This window comes from Rhinolophus sinicus, linkage group LG15 (assembly GCF_036562045.2).
Source record: "Rhinolophus sinicus isolate RSC01 linkage group LG15, ASM3656204v1, whole genome shotgun sequence".
Taxonomy (NCBI): Eukaryota; Metazoa; Chordata; class Mammalia; order Chiroptera; family Rhinolophidae; genus Rhinolophus; species Rhinolophus sinicus.
In genome coordinates this window covers 21320385-21331470 of record NC_133764.1, presented here as the reverse complement: position 1 = coordinate 21331470, position 11086 = coordinate 21320385, and the positions used below count along the sequence as shown (strand labels likewise).

Here is an 11086-nt window from a genome sequence, read left to right as displayed (position 1 = left end):
GACCCCTCCACTAAAACCCATCACATTAGCCAGGACACTCTCTCTGTTGAAAGTGAAGAAAAAACAAATCACATCCCAAACTATATTGAATCAATAAACTGAAAAGTGCCTGCCTTCAGGCACAGCTGGATCCAGGTGCTTAAGCAACGTGATCAGGATCTGGTTTTTCACTGCCTCTCAGCCCAGTTCCGTTAACGGCTCCATCTTTAGGGCAAGACGGCTATAGAATATTAATTTCCTCCTGCCTGTTTTCAGACCTGCAGGAGAGAGTAAGATTTTCTCCCTGACAACTCCTACATAAACCTCAGAGTTTACTCCTATTGGACTAAGTTGCTCATTCAGCCCTGAACTAATCACTGTCACCAGCGATATGGCCTGACCTTAACCTTCGTTGGTCCAAGCTTGTAATTTGGATTGAGATTGTGTGGCAAAGACTGGTCTCTGATCACCAAACTCTATGTTCTGCTCTTCATTCAGAGCTAGACTGCATTTCCCAGTCTCTCTTGTAGTCACAGGTGGCCCTGGGATGAAGGTATGCCCTGGCCAATGGGAGATGAGCAGAAATAGGTGCCGCTCCGGGGACTGTCCCATACACAGTTTCCACCTCACTCTTCTTTGCTGGTCCTTCTCTCTGGCTGACTGAAATGGATGTGCTTTGTGTCTGAATCTGGGATTGGCTCCCCTTATCCAAGAGTCCAGAGGTTAGGAGAGGTGGGCCCTGTAAAGCATGCTTGGGGCATTGAATATCACAAGAAAGGAGAGAGGGTACTGGAGTGGGGAGAGCAAAGCAATGGATGCCACTCTATTTGGGGAAAGAATCTTGTCCCAGAAGCATAGCATTTTGGACCCGGAGGTCCTGCAAACACACACCCCTGTTATCTCAGACAAAGAGGAGCCCCTGTAACATGTTCTCTGCAAGAGAGCCATTCCGATCGTCCTCTACCTCAAATGTCCAAATCTGTCCATCTATCTCACTGTACACCCACAGCACTGGCCCTGTTGGACCCATCTGGGAGGCCATCAGATATGTGGGAACCGGAATCATTGCCATCCTGGGGCCTTTCCCTCTCTCGACCAACCAGCCCCTGGACTTTGTGGGCCGTGACTCAGTTTCCCGTCTCTTTGCCATTGGTTGACTCCCTCAGATACGCTCCTGTCTAAAGCGAAAAAAAAAAAAAAAAAGGCCCCACAAGGCAGGGGTCTGATGCAAGTATATGAATTCCTGGCTTTTGGAGAAGTCCAGTGTACGCTACCCAGGCCTCCCTTCTAATAGCTGCCCAGCTGTGGAAAGACTTGGTTCAGCTCCAGTCCAGGTATCCACGTCATTCCTTCCCTTGTGGCTCATAGGAATTGCTCTTTCAATCAATTTCAGGGGCCTGAAAGCAAAAGTAACAAGCCCAACTATGTGTTACTTTGCAGGAGATTTATTACATTTAGCCAAAGGGATTCTTTTCTAGGAAGAGAGCGCCATATGCCAGCCACAGGCAAATGGCACCTGTTGTTTGTGTGTGGGGTGGTCTTGGCCTCCCCGCAAGCTTTCTTTTCTTCTTTTGCTGCCCTGCTGCTCAGAGCTGGCCTCTGCCCTTGAGACAGCAGATCATAGCCTGGGTAGCACATGGATGGATCTCCTGTTTTGGCAACCCCACAGCATTCTGTGGGACTCTGTTTGCCTTTGTGTAGTCCTGGGGGGCGGCAGGGGCTGCCATTCATGATAGCCACCAACCCTCCCTTTCTGACCAGCCCTAAGCTATCGATTCCACCATTCCTCCCATTGCCGAAAGCAAGGAAGGGATCCGTGAAACCATCCATTGGCTGGATTCAGTCTGTCAAAACTGGGTGGCCATGGTTTCCACTCTGTTCGCCATCTGAGTGGGTTAGGGTAATGCTTGCTGCTCTAACAAATAAACCCCCGATTGTATAATGGCTCCGATGCAGCAGAAGCAACTTCTTCTCTCTGTTACAGGTCTGATGCATGAGCAGGTCAGCAGGAAGCTGTCCTTCCTGTGGTCTCTGGACCCCAGGCTGATGGATGCTCTGCCACCTTTAACTAAGGGATGCGAAGGGGCAGCCCAGGGTTGTCTCTATTTCAGCCGCCCAGAGAGAAGGACCAGCAAAGACGAGTGAGGTGGAAACTGTGTATGGGACAGTCCCAGGAGGGGCACCTATTTCTGCTCATCTCCCATTGGCCAGGGCATATCTTCATCACAAGGCCACCTGTGACTACAAGAGAGACTGGGAAATGCAGTCTAGCTCTGAATGACGAGCAGAACATAGAGTTTGGTGATCAGAGACCAGTCTTTGCCACACAATCTCAGTCCAAATTACAAGCTTGGACCCTGTGAAGAGGAAGCAGAGGAAAGGGGTACACTTCAGTGGGGGAAGGGCGTGGGCTGCAGGGTGCCCACTGAGACTCCCCTCTGCCATCCCTGAAGCTGGTTTCATCTAGTGCCCTCAGGTAGTTACTGTGACCCATTCCCAAGGCCAATGCAGGGATTCCACATGCTACGCGTTGCTTCGCGCACACACGATCCATGACTTAAAGACATCATGACAGCCTCATCGAGACACATTTTGAAACTTAACTAAACGGCTTGGGATGTCTGAAGGCTTGGGGGACAAGAGAAACTGATTTGTAACTTACAGACAGACCAAAAGTTGGGGATGGATTTCCGGTAACACAATGTGACCGATACATAGCGTTTGCTGATGTCTCTTCACAGCACTTCAGCTGCCATCACTCCCTCTTGTCAGCTCCGCGACGTTACCTTTCCTCTTCAGAGCATCATCTCTCTCAGGCTCAAGTGTCTTTCACAAACTCTCAGCCTGCTCACTCGGCTGTAATTATCACCTTGATGCTCGAGTTGACGTTCTGTTTTGCTGCAGGACAACTTCCACCGCAGGGGCCCCTCTTCTCAGGCCGGCCCCTGCTCACCCCCACAGCCGTCCAACGTCCCCTCACCCCCGAACATCATTGCTCTTCAACAGCTCGATGCTCCTGACCCAGCTTTCTTCCCTGCATCTACCTCTGGAAGGACCCCTCCTCCAGGCAGCCCTAGTCTTCTAAGAATGACAGTGAGAAGGGATTGCATTCTGGGCTTGCGACTGCATTTGTGTCACTTGACACGCTCCCCGATTATATGCAAGAAACCGCCATCGGCAGCTTAGGTCATCTCAGCAGAGAGAGCGATTTCGTTCAGTCACAAGTTCCTGCTGATGTGTTTGGTAAATCATACCATTCCTCGAAGCCCTTTCTGTTATTATTCTCACATAAGACCCTCTTGATTTATGTCCTTGTTTCCTTTTCAAGGCTCCCAGCTTTTCCTCTCACACAACACTAGTTTCTAAAGGCCAAGCTATACATTGTCAAACCAAACTATATGTTGAGTTATAATAATGCCCACAGCTCTCAAAACATCAACATTCAAATGCCAACTTGTGGCTACTTGCTCTCATGGTTTCTCGTTTGTGACATTCTACACACCACGTATCTGTTCATATTTATCTGAGCCGGGAGGCTTGCCTTCCTGATTTATTTCCCCCACTTTACTCAGTTTATTAACATATCTAACACATTCAGGAACCTGGTAACTGGCTAACTTCACCTGAGGTTCTAGGTCTCCTTTTAATATGGTTGGATCTTATCCAAGCATCCTTTTAAGAAAGGACGCTCCACAATGAGTAGGATGTGAGCTATATAAAATAAGAATCCTGTTTAAACGGGCATTCAGAATAGTCCTCCTCACATAGCACACAACACAACAGAGCATCTTTCCCAGGGCAAATGACCCTGTTTGACTTCAGTGAGGGGTGGGGTGGGGGGTGAATGGGGAGAGGGGTGGTTTGAGGGTGGAAGGTGGTGGTGGGGAATGGCAGGGTTGAGCTGGCCCTGGGCAGGCAGTCCCAGGTTCCAGAAGTATTCCAGACGCCTTAGGCCCTGCAGGTCTATTGGGATAGAGGACACACACACACACACACACACACACACACACACACACACACACGGAGGCTCTATATGGCCGCTGCTGTTCTTCCTGCCTGGAGCACTGCTTTCCTCCACAGCTGCCCAACCTGTGAATTACCCTAATCCTGTGTATGAAGGCCTGTGATTCCACCCTAACCCCTTCCTCTCTGCAGATGACACCCTTGGATCTACACCTTTTCTATCATTTGCTACATTTGATTGTAGTGTGTGTGTGTGTGTGTGCGCACGTCTGTCTGTCTTTCTGTCTTCTCTTCTGACCTGAGGCTCTTGGGGGCAGGGGACATTTCTGTCTCATTCTAAAAGCCTTATTGTCTGGCTATTACTCAATACTCAATGAATGACTAAAATTCGTATCTAACTTATCATAAAATGGTTAAGGAACATTAAACTCTAAATGAATTACATCCCATCCAAAGTCTCTTCTTTATCAATATCCAGGAAGACATTTGATGTGCACGCTAATGAGCTCCGTGCATATGGCATCAAAACGTTTCCAGACCCTACCAGCCCCCATATCTGTCATTTGTAGTGGCCTCGTGTTACTCTACTGTGTGAACACATTTCACTTTGCTTGGTCAGCCCCCTCTTCTCTAGCCTTTGGAGCATTGATGATTTTTAGTTATCACAGGTAATGCCGCTATAGACATGTTTTTCTCTCTTTTGGGCTAATACCGTGGAGTTTGTTACCAAAGAGAATTACTGGGTCAGAGAGTATAAACCTCGGCATAGCCCTCATTCATGTTGCTGATTGCTTATGTAAATTGGTCCAGCCTTTCTAGAAAGCAATGCTGAAGGATGTGCTTCCACTGGCTGCCAGTCTTGGGTTTTATCATATTTACTTTGGGGGCTTTAATAGGCCTGTAATGGGACCTGAAAGTTGCTTGGATCTACATTTTATTTTATAGCTGGCAAGGTGGCACAGGTTTCCACACGGTGATTTACCGTCTCCATTTCCTGGTGTGATTTTGTTTATCTCCTCTGACCACTTATCAGGAGGAATCACATAGCAGGCCATCCATTATCTCTTTGGGGCAGTAAATAGGCCTGGGAAGGAGAATGTGACAAACATAACGAATGCTACTGCTTTCCTTTTGATATTTATTTTTATTACATTACGGTGCAAAAATGTTCATTCTTAGATATTTGAACCCATCCATCAGAGCCCTGATGGTATCTGTTTCTTCAATAGCCAGGAATTCATCTCCTCCTGGGCAGCGAGGTCGGCAATGCTGGTCCCTTGTCTCCCGGTTTGTCCCAGATTAACCGTAGGACGCTGCTGAACTTGACGGGCATGTGGTATGAATTTAAATGAACTCTCCTCCTGCCCATTAGCCATCGTCCCGGAGATGTTTATTAAGTAACAATCTCTTTCCCCAGTGTCCCCCTTTGCTGGCCTAACATTAGTTTTTACCAGGGTTCAAATTCATCTCAGGAATCTCTTTTCTAGTGAACTCTTCTGCTTTTAATTCAGCAAAGGATGGTGTCAGTGATTGACAATTCACATCTTAATTGCTCAAGAGGGATTGGCTCTCAGTGCCATTAAAATACAAGTCCTTTGATGGGTCTTCACCTGGAAAAATAAGTGTCCTGCTCTCAGAGCCATCAAATTCTATTAGAGGACATAGGGGATTCACACTGGGATTGCATTAACTCTATGTATTGACTTTGGGACATAGCGTATGTACTTAGGGATTACAATTAGACCAGAGCTGGAAAGCTCCCCATAGAGCTCGGCCCTTTACACAAAGGGAAGACTCATGTTTCCTTCAAATGGGCCTGGCCTGGAGACTGTCCCAAAGGGCCAGGCCATCCCAAAGCTAATTGTTTCAAGTAATGCAATGTTTCTGTGGCCTCCACCCACCCCCACCCCAGGAGAGTGATCTGGAATCCAGAGTGAGAAGACCAACAGGGAACTGACTATACCCTAGGTGTCCTGTGGTAAAGGTGTTGGTGAATGGGTGATAGTTTGCGGTGGCAATGGCCACAGAGGAATCCCAGACCCTCCAATCAGAGTGAAGTCCACGGAACATGAATCCTACCACTTTAATGCCAATATTTTCAATTCTTCTGTCTCAGTGTCTTTCAGTTACACTCTCCTGGCAAAGCCCCCAATTTGACTCCATTTACATTTACACCTTCTTCTCAGTCTCCCCTGGACCACTGAGCACTCCTGAGGGAAGACCATCCGGCCATGCATATGGGTGCTGGGAAAATTCATTGTCTCCAGGCGCAATGGTACTGGTGATACTTCTCTGCTCCTGTGGTCTGCATTCTCTCCTCCAGCCTGTCTTTCCTTTGTCCTTTCTGTTTCGCTGGGAGCGGTGTGCTTGCTTGTACATGGACCTACTCCTCCTGGAGCCCACCTTGTTGCCGTATCAGGGACACTCTCCTTCTTATACACTCTCTGTCCTGTATCCTAAACTCACCTTCTCTGTCGGCTATCTCTCATCAATACTTACATACACTCTACTGTCTTCCTTTTTAAAGAATGCCTTCTTTCTTATTTTTTAAAAGATGTTTTAGAATGTGAATGTTCTTCACATGTTGAACATAAAATAGGGATAATGGATGAACAAAGGGGAAGGTACGCTTCAGCAAAGCTCTACGACTACCTCCAGCCATAGCTGTCTTTCACCTCCCCTTCAATAACACATTCAAAAGCTTGCCTACACTTGTTTTCACGTTCCTTCCATCAGAACTGACCTCTCAACTTGTTATTTTAAGGACTTTGCCCTACCACTCCACAGAGACTGTTTTTGACCCATGTAACTAATGGCTGCCTTACTTCTAGATCCCCTAAGTCCCTTCTGAGTTCTCACCTTCTTGACTTCCCAGAAGCATGACTTCCCCTCAATTCTCTCCTTGAATTTTTGGGTTTTTCTTTCTCTGACTTGGGACTAGCCTCCTCTCCTGGCTTCCCTCCCAACTCTCTTCATTCCTTCTTAGTCTCATTTCTGGGCTTTTCTTCCTCGGCTCAGCCCTCCAACATTGGTGTTCCTTGGTGTGCTGTTTATGCCCTCAGTTCTCCCAATGGGACACTCTATTCTTTGGCAATTACTTCCATTGTTGTGGTTTCAATGGACCTCTATCCATGTGTGGATGACTTTCCAGTCACACCTCCAGGCCCAGGACTTCTCTCTCCTTGGTTTGAGATTCCTAATATGAGCTCTAGAACCGAAATTTCTGGGTATGAAATTGTCCCTGCCTCTTCCTAGGTATGTGACCTTGACAAGGTAAGTTACTTGACATCTTTGTGCCTCAGTTTCCTTTCTCCTAAGGTTATGGTGAGAGCCAAATGGAGTGATGCCATTATTTTTATGAACAGCCAGTTTCCTGTTGAACATTATCTCCTTTAGGTGAACCAAAGATGCATCAAATGTGACCTGCCCAAATTGAACTCACTGTTTTCTCCATTTGGTCTCCAAAACCTTCATCTTCCCACGTGTTGCTTTCCTTTCGGTGGATGATATCACGGAGTCTCCAAACACCCTGGACCTGTCCTTCTGTCTTCACCCCAATAGCCTATCCATCACCAAGCCCATGCGTCTACCTCCTAAACGTCTCTCTTTCCCCTTTCATACCCACCTCCCCTGCCCACACCCTCGTTTGGGCCACCATCACGTCTCAATTAGAGGTTCACTGTACAAGCTCATCAGTGGCTCCCTCTTGCTTTAAATTCCAAATTCATGCTTCACAAGTCCCTATCTGGTCTGGCGCTGCTCATTTCTCTCTCCGCTCCTTTCCCCGCCTCTGACATCTAGCCGTTCTAAACGTGACTCCTTTACTTGCACTCGCTATGTCTTCTGGCATTTTCACCTGCTGTTCCCTATACCTGGAACAGTCCTGTCTCTGTTCTCTTTCTTTGCATCGCTAACTCCTAATCTTTAGAGCTTCATATCAAAAGCCACATTAAAAGTCAGCCTCTCTGACTTCCCACTGCAAGAAAAGATGCCTGGTCCTGGATGCCCTCATAGGACTCTGTACTTCACCCATGCTTGGAGGCCTCTCATACCAGCCTGTTTACAGGTCCATATTCCCCACCAGAGGAATCACAACACTCTTGTTCTCTCCTATATGTCTGTTGCTTGGCACATAGTAGGTGCTCCATAAATATTTGCTGAAGAAATATTTCATTCCACATCCTTGTGACACTATGTGTGCTCTATGCATCCTCTTCAATACATTATTCTATTTAATACCTGGTGCTGCATATCAGGTATCCTGCTCTCTCTCTCGATTACTGTCCTTTAAATAATTCCCAGATCTTGCCATTAAGAAGCTCAGAGTGTAGTGGTAGGAAGTGGGTAACGACCATGGGGATAACACCTCCCCATTCCTGTGTGTACGGGAATCAGTGGTCCAAAATGGGGGCAGAGGAGAGGATGGGCAGTAATACTTCCTGGAGGAATTGACTCTGAGCCAAGTTTTTAAAAATAAGGAAGAGTTGTACAGGGGAAAAGGAGAAGAAAGATGCTCATGTATTAATGCTCATATTCTTCTCGGTGCCAAATAGCAGCTAAGTAGAGACAACTCTTGTGTTTACTTCCACCGACAATATTCACACCTCCCATCAGCTCCATTTCATTGAAAGGCTGTGATTCGTACCTGGGATACTGAGCCCTGGATCCTCTTGTCAAAACCTGTCTGATATCGTCGCTCATTTAAATAAACTTGGTTGACCCTGCAGGGCAAACCCTGCATAACTAATGCTACCGCTGTCCAGTGCGTGGCTGTCTTCACTCACGCTTTCTCCAGCCCAGGGAATGGGCTCCGAGGAGGTGAATCGTTTGTCCAAGTTGCACAGAGATTATTAGAAACACAGCCAAGAGTCAATTCCAAGGACCTGCTCTTTTCACCACAGCCTGATACGTTTTTTTCCCTCTACCTTTCTTCCCCCGAGAGTTTATTTTTGATAAAAGGCAGAAAAATTCACTTTTCTACAAGGGAAATCTGCTTCTAAATGATAGTTCAAAAATCTTGGTATATATTATATATTTTAAAAGACACATAAAAATAATGGAGAAGTGGGAATAACAGAACAGGTGCTGTAACTTTATAAAGGCTTGCCTGAATCAAGAAACAGCACACACACACACACACACACACACACACACACACACACACTTGTTATTTTGTGCAAACTAAAAATGTATATAAACAACACAATACTGTAATACTGGATCATTGATACATTACCTGCACACATAACTACTGCTGTTATTAATAAACCTTTGGGACACTCAGTTGTATGCCCAGCAAGACATCAGTAAGTCTTTAAAATCTCCTCCTCTCTGGGAGAGTATTTCTAAACACTCATTTTTCCATCTAATGTTCTAATATAGGAAACTGACTCCACAAGGTGCTTTAGTTGATGAGGCCTTGAGTGCTATATTCTAGCTTGGGTTTTTGGATGGTCAACAGCCTGTGAGACCGCACACAAATACTATGACAGAAGAGTTGTTACATTAAGTCTTTTGATGGCACTCGATTGGTGACAAAGCTTTATGGCATGCTCGAGCAACGCACTGAAGGGGATCCCGTCTGCGTTCATACCTTGTCCAACCACAGGAGAGGTCCGTTCGGATGAAGTCCAATCCAGCAAAGAGTGCTCGTTACCATCTGCCTTCGGTATTCTGCTCCTCCCCCTTTCACGAAATTCGTTCGTATGATGCGCGTTCTAGCTAGTGGGGACACAGCTGCAAAACCCCAGTTAACAACAGACTGAGCTAGAGGAGCAGCAAATTCCCGGTGGTTGTAGATCGTCAGAGCACAGGCTGGTGGAACGTTACAAACTGTTGCAGGATGCGAGCTGTATCTCTGATTGCATTTGGGGCTCTGCACAAAGATTGCACTGTCACTTAGGCACTCGGCAAAAACTTCCCTACCTACGGAATATAAGTGCACTCCTGTTCCTGTATGTCTTCTTGTCATTTCTGCGGTAGCATTTCAATTGACATTCGCGAGTACACCTAAGCAGAGCCTCTCTGAGTTTAATGGATCTCTGAAGCTGTCTACAGGGAGGGAGGGCGGTGATGCATGGAAGGTGGTCTCTCCAACTCTCTGGTTTACTTCCGACTATGCTATTGAGCACCAAAATGAAGGTTCTGAGTAACTACTGGGTGTAAATCCAAACTACAATTAGCAGGGGAAAGAGTAGTAGGAGACAGTTTTGCCCGAGATCTTGTATCCATTCTTTGGTTCAACTGTTGATCACTTGATTCTCCATCTTTGCTGACACACCCAGGAGGTGGCGTTTCTGGGATGTAATTACTCTGTAGCTCAGTTCCCCCTGGGAAATTAGTGTTTTCTGGGGTAAAGTGGGTACAATCATGCAGAGGTGGAAAGTCCTGTGTGCCGTAGCATTAATAGTAGAGGCAAAACTAGTGTCTCAACTCTCTGGTAGAGTAAGGGTTTACACGTCCGAGTATGTCATCGTTTTTAAGATTAAAAGCATATTCGCAGTTTTCAGTTGCTTTGAGTTCATGAGGACTGTGAAGGTCAGGCCAGCACCATAATCAACAGTGTGCCAATCCTTTTTGATGAGATACCAACCGGAAGACGATCGTCAAGAGACCTGGTTTGTTCTAAGAAGCTGTAAAGGCTTGTTGTATGCCACTAATGTATCGCATTTAGTGTACTCAGTCCCCACATGTCAGAGCAAGTGCTTGGTATGGTGACACATTTAATATTACAGTTTGGAGTGGTGACGGCTTTCTCAAACTCGTCCCAATCATCCTGTTTTCTTTCGCTTCTTCACCAAACTGCTGTCGCACATCATTCTTGCTGTCCATTCTGCTGTCCCCCACCTGCTTCCTCAGATCCACCTACCAGCTGATTTCTTCCATCCCAGCAGTCTGTTCACAACTGGTGGAGTGCAGGGCAAGATGGATGACATACTCTTACCAAAGACAGTAATCCACACTGAGAAATCATCCTCCTTTATCTAACCTGGTCCCAGGCTCCCGGTCCGCCCTGTCAGAGCCAGGGGTCTGGGACCTTTTGTTCCTTCCTCTTCCGAATGGGATGAGAGGCTGGGAGGAGAGAGAGGAATGGGTGATTGGAGGCAGAACTGAAAACACTGTCCTGGCTGTCGGGCCTTCCGCC

The 11086-nt window shown here is 46.7% G+C and overlaps 1 pseudogene; it reads right to left on the bottom strand.

Annotated features, from left to right (window-relative positions):
- Nucleotides 1-9484: 9484 nt before the first annotated feature.
- LOC109447811 (mothers against decapentaplegic homolog 2) lies at nucleotides 9485-10877 on the bottom strand (annotated as a pseudogene).
- Nucleotides 10878-11086: the final 209 nt, after the last annotated feature.